This window comes from Scyliorhinus torazame, chromosome 4, assembly GCF_047496885.1.
Source record: "Scyliorhinus torazame isolate Kashiwa2021f chromosome 4, sScyTor2.1, whole genome shotgun sequence".
NCBI classification, from domain to species: domain Eukaryota; kingdom Metazoa; phylum Chordata; class Chondrichthyes; order Carcharhiniformes; family Scyliorhinidae; genus Scyliorhinus; species Scyliorhinus torazame.
This window is the reverse complement of record NC_092710.1, coordinates 241,789,308-241,808,143: the sequence shown is the minus strand read 5'-3', so window position 1 is coordinate 241,808,143 and position 18,836 is coordinate 241,789,308. Positions and strand designations below refer to the sequence as shown.

At 52.1% G+C, this 18,836-nt stretch overlaps 1 protein-coding gene across 3 annotated transcripts in view; it reads left to right on the top strand.

The window, feature by feature from the left end:
• LOC140410852 (4-galactosyl-N-acetylglucosaminide 3-alpha-L-fucosyltransferase 9-like) overlaps window positions 1-18,836 on the top strand; it is a 234,301-nt gene that overhangs the window by 203,635 nt on the left and 11,830 nt on the right. The gene's annotated exons all lie outside the window — the stretch shown is intronic.

The following is an 18,836-nucleotide window of genomic DNA, read 5'->3' as shown; positions in this document are numbered from 1 at the left end:
AGGCACTCCAGTTTGATATGGAGATCCATCCTTTCAACTGAAGTTGTAGCAGATTAAATTGATGCGCAATCAATTACTCTCGAGACAAGGTGAGTCATAACTAATAGGCTTTAATCTGCTAGAACTGTTACCCAGCAGCTTCGATACAGAAAGTGAAGGCTGCTGGGACAGCATCGGTTCTTATACTCCGCCTCTCAGGGCGGACCTATGTACATCAGCCAATGGTAGACTCCTGGGTCTAGCCAATGGTCATCCACCTCTCAGGTACCGCAATACCTGGTATTACCACATCTCCAATGGCATATTTGAACTTCTCCAGTTGGAGAAATTCCGAGAGGTCAGCGAGCCAGTCTGCAGCTGTGGGTGGTGCTGCTGATCGCCAGAAAAGCAGGATTTTCCGGCGTGCGATTAGGGAAGCGAAAGCTAGGGCGTTGGCCCCTTCCCCATGTATCGCTCTGGCTGCTCTGATCGTCCGAAGATTGCCACATTTGGGCATAGTTTCACCCTCATGCCCACAACCTTGGACATTGCCTCGGAGAAGGCTGTTCAGAACCCAGCAAGCTTGGGGAAAGACCAGAACATGTGGGTGTGGTTGGACGGGGCTCTCTTGCACCGCTCACATTTGTCCTCCACCTCCGGGAAGAACCTGCTCATTCGGGTTCTGGTCAGGTGTGCTCTGTGCACCACTTTTAACTGCATTAGGCTTAGCCTTGTGCAGGAGGAGGTGGAGTTCACCCTGCTCAGTGCTTCGCTCCAGAGTCCCCACCCCACTTCTGTCTGCCGTTCTTCCTCCCATTTCCGTCTGGTCTTGTCCAGTGTGTTCGGGCTTTGACCAGTAGCTGTCCATATATTTTCCCACAGAGTCCCCCCTCCTTACTGTCAGTGGTCATCAGGTCCTCTAATAGTTTGGTCTCTGGGGCCCACGGGTATCCTACAGTTTCTTTGCAGAGGAAATATTTTATTTGTAAGTGTCTCATTTCCTGTCCTGTCGACAATTCCCATTCCTCCGTCAGTTCGTTCAGCATTATTAGTCTGTGCCCTACGTCGAAGTTGTCAGCGTTACCCCGTCCAGACTCCATATTTTAAACGTTGCATCTAGCATGGCTGGCGGGAATCTGTGGTTACCGCAGTTGGGGGCCATGGGTGACATTTTGGTCAGCCTGAAGTGCTGCCTTAGCTGGCCTCACATTTTCAGTGTGGCCATTAACACTGAGCTCGATATGTCTTTCGCCGAGGGGGATGGGAATGCTGCCGTGGCCAGGGCCTGGAAGGTTGCTCCCTTGCAGGAGGCCTCCTCCATCTGTACCCACTCCGAGTTGGGTTCTTGCACCCATCCCCTCACTCTTTCCACTGTTTCTGCCCAGTGGTAATATTGCAGGTTTGGCAGTGCCAGGCCTCCCTTACTTTCCTCCTTTGCAGTGTTGCTTTGAAAACTCTTTGATTCTTGTCCCCCCCACACAAATGCCATAATTATTTATCTCGGTTCTGGAAGAAGGCCTTGGGGATGAACATCGATATGGACCTAAACAGGAAGAGGAACCTCGGTAACCCATTCATTTTGATCGTCCCACCTTTGTAGGTCCTTTTTAACTTCCTCCACTAGGTTGGTCAGATTCTATTTGTGGATCTGTGTCCAGTCCCAGGCTATTTGGATCCCCAGGTATCGGAATCTGTTTTGGGCTATTTTGAGTCCCTCCAGCTCTGTCCCGCCCCGGTTTGGGCTCACTGGGAGTGCCTCACTTTTGCCAAGTTGAGTTTGTAACCCGAGAAGGTTCCGAACTCTTTTAGGATCCACATGATTGCTTTCAGTCCTTCTTGTGGCTTTGAGATGTACAGGAGCAGGTCATCTGCATATAGTGAGACTCTGTGCTCTGGTCTCCTCTTTGGATGCCCTTCCAGCTTTTCGTGCCCCGTAGGGCTATCGCCACGGGTTCAATTGTGAATGCAAACAAGAGCGGGGACATGGGCATCCTTGCCCTGTGCCCCTTTGTAGCTGGAAGTATTCAGAGCTGTTGATGTTAGTTTGAACGCTTGCGTTGGGAGCGTTGTACACGAGTCTCACCCAGGCGGCGAATCCTGCTCCTAGCTCAAACCGTTCCAATACCTTGAGGAGGTCCTTCCATTCGACTCTTTCTAAGGTCTTTTCTGCGTCCAGGGAGACAGTCACCTCTGGTGTTCTCTCCCGGTGTCGGAGGGTGGGGGGGGAGGGGTGGGGGGGGGGGGCGTCGTTATTACATTTAGCCTGATGTTACAGTGAGCTGCCTACCCTTGACAAAGCCCATTTGGTCTTCAGCGACCACCTCTGGTGCGGCGATCTCCAGCCTTTTAGCATGGACCTTTGCGAGTATTTTTGCATCCGCATTCAGCAGCGGAATGGGTCTATATGACCCACATTCCATTGTATCTTTGTCTTTTTTGGGTATCAATGAGATTGTGGTCTGCGCTAGCGTAAGAGGCAAAGTGCCCCTTGCCAGCAAGTCTGCGAACATGTCCCTTAAATGTGGGGCCAGGGCCAGTGTGAATTTTTTGTATAAGTCCGCCGGGAACCCGTCTGGTCCCGGCGCCTTCCCTGCCTGCATGGAGCTAATGCTCTCATGATTTCTCCCAGGTCTGGTGCTTCCAGCTTCCCCCGTCTGTCCTCCCCCACAACCAATATTTCCAGTCCGGCGAGGAACTGTTTCATCCGCGCGTCCCCGCCGGGGCTTTGAAGGTGTACAGTCCTCGGTGGAAGGTCTCAAATGCTTGATTGACCGTTTTTGGTCCCGCTATCAGTCTGCCTCTGTTGTCCCTCACCTGCACTATTTCCCTCGTGGCTGCCTGCTTTCTCAGCAGGTGAACCAGTAGGCAGCCAGCCATTTCTCCGTGTTCGTAAAATGTCCCCTCTGTCTGCCAGAGTTGGTACACTGCTTTCCTAGTGGGTAGCAGGTTAAAGGCCATCTGTAGTTTTTTCTTCTCCACCAGAAGCTTTACGGTCGGGGCCTCGGAGTATTTTCTATCGGCCACGAAGATGGAGTCGATCAGCTGTTGCCTGGCCTCCAACTGTTCCCTATCTCTATGTGCCTTGTAGGCTAGAATTTCCCCTCTGATCACAGCCTTCAGTGCCTTCCAGAAAGTGGAAGGTGAGACTTCCATGTTCCGGTTGTTAGTCACGTAGTCGCCTACGGCCTGCGATGTTTTCGGGCAGAAGGCCTTGTCGGCCAGGAGGTCCGTGTCCAGCCTCCATGTGGACTGCGGGGCATGGCCCGCCTCCAAAGTCACATCCACGTAGTGCAGAGCGTGGTCGGAGATGACGATCGCGGAATACTCCACTCCTATAATTCCAGAAAGCACCGATTTCCCCACTGCAAAGAAGTCGATTGGGGTATATACCATGTGCACTTGTGAAAAAAATGAGAATTCTTTTTCTCCCGGGTGTAGGAACCTCCACGGGTCCACCCCATCTGCTCCATAAATGCTCCCAGTTCCTTGGCCATGCCTGTCCTTTTCCCCGTTCTGCGGCTCGGTCGGTCAGTAAGCATGTCCTGCATTTAACCCCCGGTCCTGCGGGACCATCCACACTTACCAGGTGGACTACCCCCACCAGGATAGTCACCTGGAACGTGAGGGGACTTAACGGCCGGTGAAAAGATTCAGAGTCTTCGCCCACCTGAGAAGCCTGAAGGCGGACATAATCTACCTGCAGGAGACACACCTGAGGGATTTCCCTTTTTGTTCCATGCCTCTGCTATTTCTTCATTCTCCACAATAATTGTCACAGTAACTTCATTGCAGTATTAATGTAGGCCTACTTGTGACAATAAAGATTATTAATTAAAATTATTATTATTAATTATTCACTGGTGTGCAAATTTGTTAAACTCTGTCCCTTCCTGGCCCACTCTGCTTTTTTTACACCATACTTTCTCACTGATTCATTCTTTCTCATTGGATTTCTAAATCACCCTTCACCCTCCCTTTTCCTCCCCTCTCCCCACTCTGTTTATTGAAAGCTCTGCCCACAACCCTAGTTCTGTAATTGGCCAAGGCACAGATCCCATCTCAGCTCAAGTGGAGCCCATTCCAGTGGAATAGCTCCCTATTCCCTGAGTACTGACACAAAATGCCTCAGGAATCAAAATCCTGGGCGGGATTCTCTGATCCTGAGGGTAAGTATTGACGCCGTCGTAAACGCCGTTGCGTTTCTCGATGGCGTCAACATGGCCTCAGGATCAGCACTTCTGGCCCCTACAGGGGGCCAGCACGGCACTGGAGCGACCCTCGCAGCTCCAGCTGCAGATCCTGGCATCAACTGGACGCCGCAGGGTCTGCGCATGCGCAGTGGCTCCCTTCTCCGCGCCGGCCCCAACGCAACATGGCATAGGGCTAAAGGGGCCGGCGCGGAAGCAAGGGGGCCCCCAGCCCGAGAGGCCGGCCCGCCGATTGGTGGGCCCCGATTGTGGGCCAGGCCACAACGGAGGGCCCCCCCCCCATGGTCGAAACCTCCCTCCCCCCCACAGGCCGCCCCCGGACCCTTCCATGCCGCGGTCCCGCCGGCTAAGAGCAGGTTAGATCAGCGCCGGCAGGACTCGGGTTTTCTGTTACGGCCGCTCGGCCCATCCCAGGCGGAGAATCGCAGGGGGGCCCCATATAGCGGTCCCCAGCCAGCGGCGCGCCGACCGCGCCTGCACCAATGGCGCCGATTCTCCACGCTGCGGACAATCGCGTCCTAGCGTCGGGGCGGCGTGCCACAATTCGTGCCGGTCACAGCAATTCTCTGACCCGGCCCCGGGCTGAGAGAATCCCGCCCCCTTTCTTGCTACACCACTCTTTGAGCCCTGCTTATAACTCTAAAATCTGCTCAACCCTATGCCAATCAGCACGTGGCATGGGTAGCAATCCAGAGATGATTACTTTTGATTTTCTGCATTTAAATTTGGTCCCCAGCTTCTCAATTCTCTTAGCAAAACACCATTCCTGGTTCTTCCTTTGTCGTTAGTTCCCATGCGGACTATAATTTATTTGTTCATTTATTGCCCAACCCTAATTGCCCTTGAGGGGGGCAGTTAAGAGTCAACACTGTGGGCCTGGAGTCACATGTAGGCCAGATCAGGTAAGGATGGCAAATTTCCTTCCCTAAAGGACATTAGTGAACCAGATGGGGTTTTACGACAATCGACAATAGTTTCATGGTCATTATTAGAGATTTAATGCCAGATTTTTATTGAACACAATTTCCGTTATATGCTGCGATGGGATTCAAACCTGGCTCCCCAGAGCTTTTCCCCCAGGTCCCTGGATTACTGGTCAACTACAATACCACTCCACCACTGCCATGATAATTGGACACCCCACCTTCCACACCACGTTCCTTCCAGCTGTGAGGTGTCCTTAATCCTGGCACTGGGTAGGCAACTCAACTTTCTGAGCTCCGGGCCATGGCTGCTATCCTATCTCCTATCATTACCTCATTCCTCTGCATTACCCATAGTGCCATGGACAGTCCGCGCGCCTCCACCTTGCAGTCCTTCTCCTCATCCATTCAGGAGGAAAGTACTTTGTACCTGTTGAGCAAGGTTGGGTGGGTGAGGCTCCTCCATAGCTACATGTTGGGTCTCCTTACCCACCTAACTGCAGTCACACACTCCTGCCCCTGACCATTGACCAACTCTAAAGTTCTTCCTAACTTCAGGGGTGTTCCTGCCTCCTGCAACAAATTGTCCAGATAAAATTCACAGTTCCTGATCCCCCACAATATCCGTAACTCAAAAAAATACATCTACTTTACACAGTAATTTTTAGTTAAATACAAAATTCAAACAAAATCAGAATAAGATTCCTTCACTCTCCAAACTCCCAACTGCTTACTCTGTAAATTTTCATTTAGTTTTTTTTGCTGCCATTGACCTCAGTTAATTTGTGTTGCGGGAGGGATCCAACGCCCCTTAGGTAGACAATCTGAGGTTACTAGATCACTTTTGTGTGACCTTTGACCAAGATCTTCCTGCTTGATTTACCAGACCCTTTTGACATAAACTGTCTTCTTTCTGTGGCCCAGAGTAGTTTATAATCATGGGCGAAATTCTCCGGAAACGGCGCGATGTCCGCCGACTTGCGCCCAAAACGGCGCCAATCAGACGGGCATCGCGCCGCCCCAAAGGTGCGGAATGCTCCGCGTCTTTGGGGGCCGAGCCCCAACATTGAGGGGCTAGGCCGACGCCGGAGGAATTTCCGCCCCGCCAGCTGGCGGAAACAGCCTTTGTTGCCCCGCCAGCTGGCGCGGAAATGACATCCCCGGGCGGCGCATGCGCGGGAGCGTCAGCGGCCGCTGACAGTTTCCCACGCATGCGCAGTGGAGGGAGTCTCTTCCGCCTCCGCCATGGTGGAGGCGGAAGGGAAAGAGTGCCCCCACGGCACAGGCCCGATCACGGGCCAGGCCGGGGCAACCCCCGGGGTCAGATCGCCCCACGCCCCCCCCAGGACCCCGGAGCCCGCCCACGCCGCTTTGTCCCGCCGGTAAGGTAGGTGATTTAATTTATGCCGGCGGGACAGGCAATTTATCGGCGGGACTTCGGCCAATCCGGGCCGGAGAATCGAGCGGGGCGGCCCGCCAACCGGCGCGGCGCGATTCCCGCCCCCGCCGAATATCCGGTGGTGGAGACTTCGGCAACCGGCGGGATTCACGCCAGCCCCCGGCGATTCTCCGACCCGGCGGGGGGTCGGAGAATGTCGCCCAATAATCTTTATTAGTGTCACAAGTAGGCTTATATTACCACACTGCAATGAAGTTACTGTGAAAAGCCCCTAGTCGCCACACTACGGTGCCTGTTCGGGTACATTGAGTGAGAATTCAGAATGTCCAATTCACCTAACAAGCACACCTTACGGGACTTGTGGGAGGTAACCACAGCACCCGGAGGAAACCCATGCAGAGGTGGGGAGAACGTACAGGCTCCTCGCAGACAGTGATCCAAGCTGGGAATGGAACGTGGGTCCCTGGCGCTGTGAAGCAACAATGCTAATCACTGTGATACGGTACGGCCCTCAGTATAAGGTAGAAAGAACCTGTTATGGGAATTGTCTGTGAAGGTGAAACACATATTGTCACCCTGTCTGGCTTCGCTATCCACTACCGCAGTGTCACCTCAAGACCACTAAAGAATCCATCCAAGACCCCCTCCTTTTCCTTATCAACATTTGCCCTTTTGGAGCATAAGTGGAAGAGATTTAGCAGGATTGTCACTCTTATGTTGGAGCAAAAACACAGGTTTGAGAGTGCATAGTCTTGCAGCACCAGATGGCCTGCCAATTTGTGGACACCATGCCCAGCTGTTGTGAACATTTTTTTAAATCTCAGAATTTTTAAAGTTGCTGAAACAACAGCAGAACTTTAATAGCATTATCTTAAATATCACCATACATGCCTCCTAATTTATTGAGTGCTGCCCTTCTTTCTTGGACCCTTCTATTCATCTGATTCCTGTCATGAAGTATTTACTCCACCATTTTAACCATGTGTTCAGTCTTTTGATTTAACTCCCTGGAATTCCTCCCCTAAACTCCATCCCTTTCTCCACTGCACCGACATTTGCTTTTTTATCATTCTCTAAAAACTACACGCAGATACTCTGAGACTGCATGAGCTGAAGCTGTTTAGGGAGGACCCTGCAGAACAGGAGCCTGCCCGAGTGGAGGAGACAGCTGGTGATGATGGAGAACCAGCTGTCCAACAGGCCGAGGGGCAGGTGAGAAGGAGACATCGTATCAGTCCTTGTGTACCGGCAGCGCCCGTCAGACCAGGCGTGTTGCCGATGACTGCGGCTGAGCAGAGAGACCATGCGGCATCTCTGCTGGATCATGGCACACCTGGAATTGCTGGGGTAGGGGGGAGGACACCCGTTCCCGGTGGCCCTCAAGGAGACAATTGCCCTCATCTTTTATGCTACGGGGTCCTTTCAGGCGCCGAGTGGGGTCCTGTCCAGAATCTTCCAGACCTCTATGCACGGTGCATCCATGCCGTAACGGATGCCCTATATGCCCGGGTGGCACAATATACCATCTTTGACGTGAACCGTGCCCACCAGGTTTCCCAGGCAGCGGGATTCGCCGCCATCGCCCGTGTCATGATATGCAGACATGCAGATGATGATATACAGACAGGCACAGACAGGCAGCTAATGAACACAGAGAACAGGACACGGCCAATGAGCAGGCAGGACACTCAGGGGTGGTATCTCGCTATAAAAGGCATGAGGCACTCACACTCCGCCTCGTTCCACTGATGAACACCTACAGAGTGAGTCAGGGTGTATGTACAGTATCAGCCCTCCAGCACGTGGCTAAGAGCTAATCTGGTTCAGTCAGACAGAGTAACCACACTTAGGTTAGCAGAGAGTCAAACTCATAGGGAACTGCGCTAACGGTTCAATAAATCAGATTGAACTAACTTCAAGGTCTGGAGTATCTTTTGGTTAAAGCTGCATCCAGTTGCAGCCTGTGTTATCCCAGAGTACATAACATGATAGCCCGCATGCCCCAGATCCAGGGAGTGACCAATGGGACGCATGCTCCCCTGCTGGCCCTGGTGCATGGAGTGGTGCCATTCATCAATTGGAAGGGATTACATGCCCTGAATACGTAGTTGGTGTGTGACCACCGACTGCATATGGTGCACATCTGCGCCCGTTATCCAGACAGTCTGCACAACACCTTTATCCTGGCACACTTGTTGGTGTTAGACAGCTTTGAGGCGCACCGCCAGGTGAGAGGCTGACTCTTGGTGACAGGGGTTATCTGCTGCGGTCATGGCTGATGGTGCCTATCCAGAAGCCTCAGACCGACGTGGAGAACTGCTACAATGACATCCTTGCAATGACCAGGGGTGTCATCAAGCAGTGCATCTGCATGCTGGAGGCTTGGTTCAGATGCCTGGACTGCTCTGGAGGGGCCCTCCAGTATAGCCTTGGGAAGGTTTCCCGCTTTCTGCTGGCCTGTTGCGTCCTCCACGACATCGTGCTGCAGAGGTGGACATGCTGGAGGGGGAGGTGGAGGAATACCATACCTTATCCAACAAGGAGGATGCGGAGAAGGGCTAGGATAGGCAGGACATGGCTCATACAGCACAGGAGGCCGCACAACATGCATGTGACAACGTGATCACCTCCAGGTTCACTAAATACAGGGGGCCTGACCACCGGAGACTCAACCATCCCATCACACCCGACAACTCCCCCCTGCACCTCCACCTCCCTCCAAGCCTCCAGGAGCTTCACCACAGGATGTTGGCTCTGGGTCGGCAGCATCAGCAGGTCTGGTCCATGGGCAGAGGATGACCTGCTCTATTATGCTACCTGGTGCTCCGCACAGCGTGCGCCAGGCCTTGGTCATCCTGACCCATGGCCAATACCTACACACCTAAGTCCTCCACTGCGGATACCACCCAATGTGGTGTTGGCCTAGGTAGCACGCATTATCGGCACCAGCTCCTGCTCCTCCAGGTAGTTGGATCAGCAAGTGGTGGATGGTTGCTGACACCGCCTCATATCATCTCCGGCTCTGCCCCTGCATCTCTAGCATTGATGGTACTGCCCTTTCAAGAAGCGCAAGACCTGTCTGGACGGTGGTTAGTCCCTGGGGTCGGACCATTCTCCCCCTTGGGAGTTCCTACCTCTACCTGATGTACCGCTGCATGTGTGTGATGCACACCAGTTATTGCCCCAGGAATCTCTTCACTAAATAGCCAACCGAGGAGAGTGTCTCTGGGATAGTAGAGGATGCCCCGACAGCAGTGACGAGAAGTCGGTGTCGTCCCCGGACATGTGCTCCGGGGTGTCGTGGGTTACAACTGGGGGAAGAGGGACCCCGAGCGGTCCCACCTTGTCGCCAAGTGGGTCGTGAGTTTGTGGCTGCTGGCGGGGGACACCGGCCGGTCCCGCATCGTCTGGTGGTGACCCTGCAAGACACAATACAAGACGCATGGCGAGATCGCGGATAGGTGTGGTTTGGGGGGGTGGGGGGGGGGTGTTGATTCACGTGCAATATTGGGAGTTCATTTGGTTGTCCCATGGTTGCCTCTGCCGGCAACCCACATTGCCACACCGCCTGCCAGGTTCAACACCCTCGACTCCATGATGATGAGGGGCTGCAGGTCCAACAGGCACCCTCCGGCCTTCTCCTGCTCCCAGCGTTCTCCTCGGGAACAGATAATGCACAGTGTGAGACACTCGGATGCAACAGTACAGAGGTTCTGCAGCTAGTGGTCTGTGTTTGCATGTTACCTGGCCATGGCGGGCGGTATAGCTATTGGCATGTGGTGAAGGGTGAGGTGCGAGGGGGATGCCGGTTGGGGGGGTTCATTCACTCTCTGAAGGGGAATAGGTTACAGGGGATGTGGGACGGGAACGATGCCAGATGTGCAGGGGTGGTGGTTCATCATGGTTGGCCTGGGGAATTGCTCATCTTTCCCCAGCACTGCCTACCAGTCTGCCTGGTGGGACTGCATGGGAGTTGGGGAGGGGGGGGAGGGGGGGATGGGGGGGCTGTAGAACGAGGGTGTGCCAGTGACTCACCCGTGGTGCCCTGAGGAGGTCGTGCAGCTTCTTCTTGCACTGCTCGACGATCCTCATGGTGGGACCCAAGATGCTCACTGCCTCTGCCACCTGCTCCCACGCCTCGATGATGTTGTGCGTCTGGGGGGGGTTGCAGCCTCCTTTCCACCCTGGAAACAGAGTACCCCACCTTTCTTCCATGCCATCCAGCAATATCTCTAGCTCTGCATCTGCAAACCTCGGGGCATCTCTCTGTGGTAATAGGCAGATCCCAGTGGCCCCTGTAATGAGGGAAACGCCCCCAGGGACACCTGAAATAGCCAATCCCCCGACAAGGACCCCTGGGGGTGCAGGTTGAATCACACGCCTACTTTGGGATAGGTGGGGCACCCAGGTAATCCGGGGGTGGGGGGGCGCTGCTGTGAAATGGGGGGTGGTTTGGGGCTGGTTTGTGGGCGGGTGGGTGTGGCCGACCAGGGGCCTCAGCTATTGGGCCTCCAGCTCAAGATGGTGGCTCGATATCAGGATTCTCCTGAGAATTCCTGAGACTTTACTCCGTGCATAAATGTGCATGGCGTGTAACGCTGAATTGCATCCTGCTTTATGGCCGTAAGGGGATTGTAATATTGGTACAATTCAGCTGTGGTGGGAGATTATACGGCTGAATTCTCCGCTATCAGGAATCACCGTTGTGCTGGCAGCCCAGGGGTTTCCCTACAATGGGAAACCCCATTGGCCAGCCGGCAAGACGGAGAATCCTGATGGTGCACCGTGTCATGATATTCAAACACACACATCATGATGGACACACCAACAGACAAATCAGAGCACACAACACCACAACCAATCACACACAAGGACAGCAACCACATAAAAGCACGAGCACGACACCTAGTGGACAGTAGGTCTGGGGACAAAGACACGGACAAGACCTGTTACAAGATCACAAACAGGGAATCCCCACGTGCAGAGTATCAAGATAAAACTGTACATAGAAAGTTTAAATAAAATAGCGTTGTACCATATACAACCGTGTTGGCTCATCTGTGTGTCAGAACGCCCAACACCACATGGTACAGGAGTGGATCGATACCTGCCAACTAACCTGCCATTCTGGACATGGACCGCACCGACAAACCGCAGCCGTTGCAAGTCGCGGGGAACCTAGGTACCAATTGGAAGCTCTTCAGGCAGCGATTTGACCTGTACATCCGAGCCAACGAAAAACAGAGTGCCTCGGATGAAACGAAGATTGCAATGCTCCTCTTCTACGCAGGTCAGCACGCCCTCGACGTCTTCAACTCACTGGTGTTCGAAGAAGGCGAAAACCAATCCAAGTATGACACGGTCATCCTCAAACTGGACCAGCACTTTAAGGTTGAAGTGAATGAAAGTTTTGAAAGATACCTCTTTCAGCAACGCCTGCAAGGTAAGGAGGAGCTTTTTCAACCCTTTTTGACACACCTCCGAATTCTAGCGCAGTCCTGCGGTTACGGCAGCACCACAGAGTCCATGATCAGGGACCAGATTGTTTTTGGCGTTGCCTCTAGTGGCCTACGCCAGCAGCTTCTTAAAATAAAAAGCCTCACCTTAGCGTCTGCTGTGGAAGTCTGTGTCCTCCGCGAGAATGCAACCTGCCGTTTTGCCCGATTTCAGGCGTCCGAGTTGGCACGGAGGGGGTCCCCAGCCGTCGAATCGGCAAGCCAGGCCGCCCACGACGTCGAACGCATCCAGGCCGTCGATTACTTCCCGACCCACGGCCCGGACGACAGCGGCCGCTTCCCGCGCTTTTCGCGGTCTCCCGCGCTGGTGCGCGCCAAAAATAACGGCCACATCGAGGGACGCACTGCGCAGGCGCGCCCACCGCAAGATTGCACTGCGCATGCGCAGTGGCGCAACGAACGCCGTGACGTCATGACGTGCGGCAATTGTGGAGCTGTACACTTAAAAGGACAATGTCCTGCTAAAAACCGACAGTGCCTCAGATGTGGCAAGATGGGCCACTATGCTGCCCACTGTCGTTCGGCTCAACCCATGGATCCTGCATATCCCCGACAATCTCGCAGACAAGTCAGGACCGTCCAGCCCACGCATCAAGACTTCCAGTTAAGAGATGCAGATGACCAGGATGCCTTCCGCATTTCCGTCATCGATGTCAACAAGGTCAATGCCATCAATCCAGCCGATGAGTGGTGTGTCACCCTGATGGTCAACCGATCGCGTGTCACCTTCTGTCTGGACACCGGCGCATCCGCCAACCTGATTGCATATTCTGCATTCCAGGCCATGAAGGTCAAACCACCCATCACGCCATCCCGGCTCAAGATGGTTGATTATAACGGGAACGTCATCCCGTCCATAGGATCTTGCCAGCTACAGATAACTCACAAGATGCACTCGGCCACACTCCCCTTTGAAGTTGTCGGCTCATCAAAAGACTCGTTACTGGGCGCACAGGTGTGTAAGGTCCTTCACCTGGTACAGCGCATTATGTCTCTCTCCAGATGAGATATCCGACTTCCCGGATGCTGAGTTCCACGCAAATCTCCATTCCCTCCTTGCTCACAACCAGGAGGTTTTTGAAGGCATGGGGACATTGCCATACACGTACAAGATTCGACTCAAACCGGACGCCATCACTGTCGTTCACACATCTCGCAGGGTTCCTGCGCCACTCAAAGACCGCCTCAAGTTGCAGCTGCAGGCTCTTCAAGACCAAGGGGTCCTATCCAGGGTCACGGAGCCCACGCCATGGGTCAGCTCCATGGTCTGAGTAAAGAAGCCCTCTGGCGAGCTCCGCATATGTATAGATCCTAAAGATCTGAATAACAACATCATGCGGGAACACTATCCCATCCCGAAACGAGAGGACCTCACCAGCGAAATGGCGCAAGCCAAAATATTTACCAAATTGGATGCGTCCAAAGGATTTTGGCAGATCCAATTGGACCCGGCCAACCGAAGGCTATGCACGTTCAACACCCCTTTTGGCAGATTCTGCTACAACCGGATGCCATTCGGCATCATTTCAGCATCTGAAGTTTTCCACCGCATTATGGAGCAGATGATGGAAGGCATCGAAGGGGTACGTGTATATGTGGACGATATCATCATTTGGTCCACCACTCCGCAGGAACACATGCATCGTCTACGACGTGTCTTCACCCGCATACGACAAAATGGCCTGCGTCTCAACCGCGCCAAGTGTGCCTTCGGCCAGATGGAGCTGAAATTCCTCGGGGACCACATCTCACGATCAGGGGTCCGTCCCGATGCAGACAAAGTTAGCGCCATCACAGCCATGCCACGGCCGGCTGACAAGAAGGCTGTCCTAAGATTCCTGGGCATGGTCAACTTCCTTGGGAAGTTCATTCCCAACCTGGCTTCTCATACAACGAATATGCGCCATCTCGTAAAAAAATCAACAGAATTCCACTGGCAGCAATCGCATCAGCTGGAATGGGAGGAGCTCAAGCACAAACTGGTCACGGCACCAGTGCTGGCGTTCTTTGACATGACTCGCCCTACAAAGATCTCAACAGACGCCAGCCAATCTGGTATTGGAGCGGTACTCCTGCAAAAAGACAGCACGTCGTCATGGGCCCCGGTTGCATATGCCTCACGAGCCATGACCTCTACCGAACAGCGCTACGCGCAAATAGAAAAAGAATGCCTGGGCTTGTTAACTGGACTGGACAAGTTCCACGACTATGTGTATGGCCTGCCACGATTTACGGTTGAAACTGACCACCGCCCTCTGGTCAACATCATTAACAAAGACCTGAACGACATGACCCCTCGCCTTCAGCGCACCTTACTTAAACTCAGGAGGTATGATTTAGAACTGATCTACACTCCGGGGAAGGATCTCATCGTGGCGGACACGCTCTCCCGAGCAGTGAGCACACCACCAGATGCGGAGGGGTTCGTGCGTCAAATTGAGGCACACGTGACTCTGACAGCAGCAAATCTGCCAGCTGATGATCCAAGTCTGGCCCACATACTCGCAGAGACGGCGACTGACCCCCTTCTGCAGCGAGTGATGCCCCACATGACGGAAGGGTGGCTCAAAGGGCAGTGCCTCCAGTTTTATAATGTGCGAGATGACCTTACCAACATAGACGGGGTCCTTATGAAATTAGACAGAATCGTTATTCCGCACAGCATGCGCCAGATGATTCTTACTCAACTACATGAAGGCCACTTGAGTGGCCTCTCCGGGAAGAAGGGTCAATTACTAGGGGGCATGTTCCTGTGAGGAAGAAGGATAAATACGGCAATTTTCGGGAACCATGGATGACGAGAGATATTGTAGGCCTCGTCAAAAAGAAAAAGGAGGCATTTGTCAGAGCTAAAAGGCTGGGAACAGACGAAGCCTGCGTGGAATATAAGGAAAGTAGGAAGGAACTTAAGCAAGGCGTCAGGAGGGCTAGAAGGGGTCACGAAAAGTAATTGGCAAATAGGGTTAAGGAAAATCCCAAGGCTTTTTACACGTACATAAAAAGCAAGAGGGTAGCCAGGGAAAGGGTTGGCCCACTGAAGGATAGGCAAGGGAATCTATGTGTGGAGCCAGAGGAAATGGGCGAGGTACTAAATGAATACTTTGCATCAGTATTCACCAAAGAGAAGAAATTGGTAGATGTTGAGTCTGGAGAAGGGTGTGTAGATAGCCTGGGTCACATTGAGATCCAAAAAGACGAGGTGTTGGGTGTCTTAAAAAATATTAAGGTAGATAAGTCCCCAGGGCCTGATGGAATCTACCCCAGAATACTGAAGGAGGCTGGAGAGGAAATTGCTGAGGCCTTGACAGAAATCTTTGGATCCTCGCTGTCTTCAGGGGATGCCCCGGAGGACTGGAGAATAGCCAATGTTGTTCCTCTGTTTAAGAAGGGTAGCAAGGATAATCCCGGGAACTACAGGCCGGTGAGCCTTACTTCAGTGGTGGGGAAATTACTGGAGAGAATTCTTCGAGACAGGATCTACTCCCATTTGGAAGCAAATGGACGTATTAGTGAGAGGCAGCACGGTTTTGTGAAGGGGAGGTCGTGTCTCACTAACTTGATAGAGTTTTTCGAGGAGGTCACTAAGATGATTGATGCATGTAGGGCAATAGATGTTGTCTATATGGACTTCAGTAAGGCCTTTGACAAGGTCCCTCATGGTAGACTAGTACAAAAGGTGAAGTCACACGGGATCAGGGGTGAGCTGGCCAGGTGGATACAGAACTGGCTAGGCCATAGAAGGCAGAGAGTAGTAATGGAGGGATGCTTTTCTAATTGGAGGCTGTGACCAGTGGTGTTCCACAGGGATCAGTGCTGGGACCGTTGCTGTTTGTAGTATATATAAATGATTTGGAGGAAAATGTAACTGGTCTGATTAGTAAGTTTGCAGACGACACAAAGGTTGGTGGAATTGCGGATAGCGATGAGGACTGTCGGAGGATACAGCAGGATTTAGATTGTCTGGAGACTTGGGCGGAGAGATGGCAGATGGAGTTTAATCCGGACAAATGTGAGGTAATGCATTTTGGAAGGTCTAATGCAGGTAGGGAATATACAGTGAATGGTAGAACCCTCAAGAGTATTGAAAGTCAAAGAGATCTAGGGGTACAGGTCCACAGGTCATTGAAAGGGGCAACACAGGTGGAGAAGGTAGTCAAGAAGGCATACGGCATGCTTGCCTTCATTGGCCGGGGCATTGAGTATAAGAATTGGCAAGTCATGTTGCAGCTGTATAGAACCTTAGTTAGGCCACACTTGGAGTATAGTGTTCAATTCTGGTCGCCACACTACCAGAAGGATGTGGAGGCTTTAGAGAGGGTGCAGAAGAGATTTACCAGAATGTTGCCTGGTATGGAGGGCATTAGCTATGAGGAGCGGTTGAATAAACTCGGTTTGTTCTCACTGGAACGAAGGAGGTTGAGGGGAGACCTGATAGAGGTATACAAAATTATGAGGGGCATAGACAGAGTGGATAGCCAGAGGCTTTTCCCCAGGGTAGAGGGGTCAATTACTAGGGGGCATAGGTTTAAGGTGAGACGGGCAAGGTTTAGAGTAGATGTACGAGGCAAGTTTTTTACGCAGAGGCTAGTGGGTGCCTGGAACTCGCTACCGGAGGAGGTAGTGGAAGCAGGGACGATAGGGACATTTAAGGGGCATCTTGACAAATATATGAATAGGATGGGAATAGAAGGATACGGACCCAGGAAGTGTAGAAGATTGTAGTTTAGTCGGGCAGCATGGTCGGCATGGTCTTGGAGGGCCGAAGGGCCTGTTCCTGTGCTGTACATTTCTTTGTTCTTTGTTCTTTGTTTGTTCTTTAGAGGACATTAAAGAGTCAACCACGATGCTGTGCGTCTAGAGTCACATGTTGGTCAGACCAGTCAAGGATGGCACATTTCCTCCCCTGAAGCACATCAGTGAACCAGATGGATTTTTACGACAATCAGCAATAGTTTCATGTTCATCATTGAACTTTTAATTCTAGATAATATATTCAGTTTAAATTCCACCATCTGCCATGTTGGGATTCGAATCTGGGTCCACAGATCTTTACCCTGAGTCTCTGGATTCCAAGTCCAGACCTTAAACTGAATCAGGCTCAGACAAGCACATGAAGACATGGAGTTGACCTTGAAAGCCCTCACTCCACATCTCACCAATGAGAATGAAACCCAATTCCCCCTCACATCATTCAACGGAGCAGAATCCGATGAAAGGATCTGACCAGTTAAGTCCAAAATAGAACTCCATCAGGCCTAGCCAGAGACAGAATCTTCTTCAGGGAATAAGGTGACACCAAAAAAAAAAGAAGGAAAAGCTTTACGTGGAAAATCTGGAATTGGGTAGCTGGAATTGATCATCTAATTCCTGAAACTGGCTAACCTCCCCTCCACAACAGGTTCCCAAACTGCTCCAGACCACTCACCTCCCAAGATTCAAATGTCGAGTCCAAACCACCAGGTAGGAAAAGGTGATTATCGCAAATAGGAACTAGTGAAGACAGGGAAAGGAGCTTGAAGTGCTGTCTAAACTGCCTCCAAATCCTATGGGAAGAGACCACCATTGGTTTGGAGGAAAATTCAGCAGGGGAAAAGGAAAACAGTGCAGCAGAACGAGCTTCCATTTGTTCCCAAATAAACCAGGGATCGCTGAAACACAATATTTTTTGAATGCTAGCTGCCCAGTCAAAGTACAATAAGCTGGGGAGGGCAAAACCCCGACTGTCTGTCCCTTTGGAGAAGAACACTACGGATTCTAGGAGTCTTACCTGCCCAAATAAAAGAGGATATCAGTTTGTTGACCTTGGTAAAAAGGGATTTGGGGAGAAAAACCTCGGGAGCAGGTTCATTTTAATAGTTTGAACCCTACCAGCCAAGGATAGGGGGCGGTTGTTCCGCCTCTACAAAAGTGCTTAGATACTGTTAACCAGACTCGTGTAATTTAACTTATGAAGTGGGGCCCAGTAATAATATTAATAATAATAATAATAATGGCTTGTCACGAGTAGGCTTCAATGAAGTTACTGTGAAAAGCCCCTAGTCGCCACATTCCAGCGCCTGTTCGGGAGGCCGGTACGGGAATTGAACCCGCGCTGCTGGCATTGATCTGCATTACAAGAATGGGCCACCTGGGCACCCAGATAGAAAGCTTGTCTTAACAAAGCGAAAAGGCAATACCGCCAGTTGGGCTCGCTTCCCAGAGGGGTTAACTGGGAAACATTCACTCTTGCCCATGTTCAATTTTAACCCAGAGAAGGAGCAAGAGGTGATAGAACATAGAGCATACAGTGCAGAAGGAGGCCATTCGGCCCATTGAGTCTGCACCGACCCAATTAGCCCTCACTTCCACCCTATCCCCGCAACCCAATAACCCCTCCTAACCGTTTTGGTCACTAAGGGCAATTTATCATGGCCAATCCACCTAACCTACACATCTTTGGACTGTGGGAGGAAACCGGATCACCCGGAGGAAAGCCACGCAGACACGGGGAGAACGTGCAGACTCCGCACAGACAGTGACCCAGCGGGGAATTGAACCTGGGACCCTGGTGCTCTGAAGCCACAGTGCTAGGCACTGATAAGCAACTTCATTATATTGTCTAGAGGAGACTAGATCTGTAATATAAAGAAGTCGGTCATCCTCGTAAAGGGACACTTGATGTTCCACCCCTCCCCGACCAATCCCCCTCCACTTACTAGAGGACCTCAATGCTAGAAAGCATCGCTATTGCCAAAACAAACAGGAGTGGGGAAAGTGAGCAACCCTGCCTAGTGCCCCTATTCAAAGGAAAATAATCAGAGTTCAAAGCTCC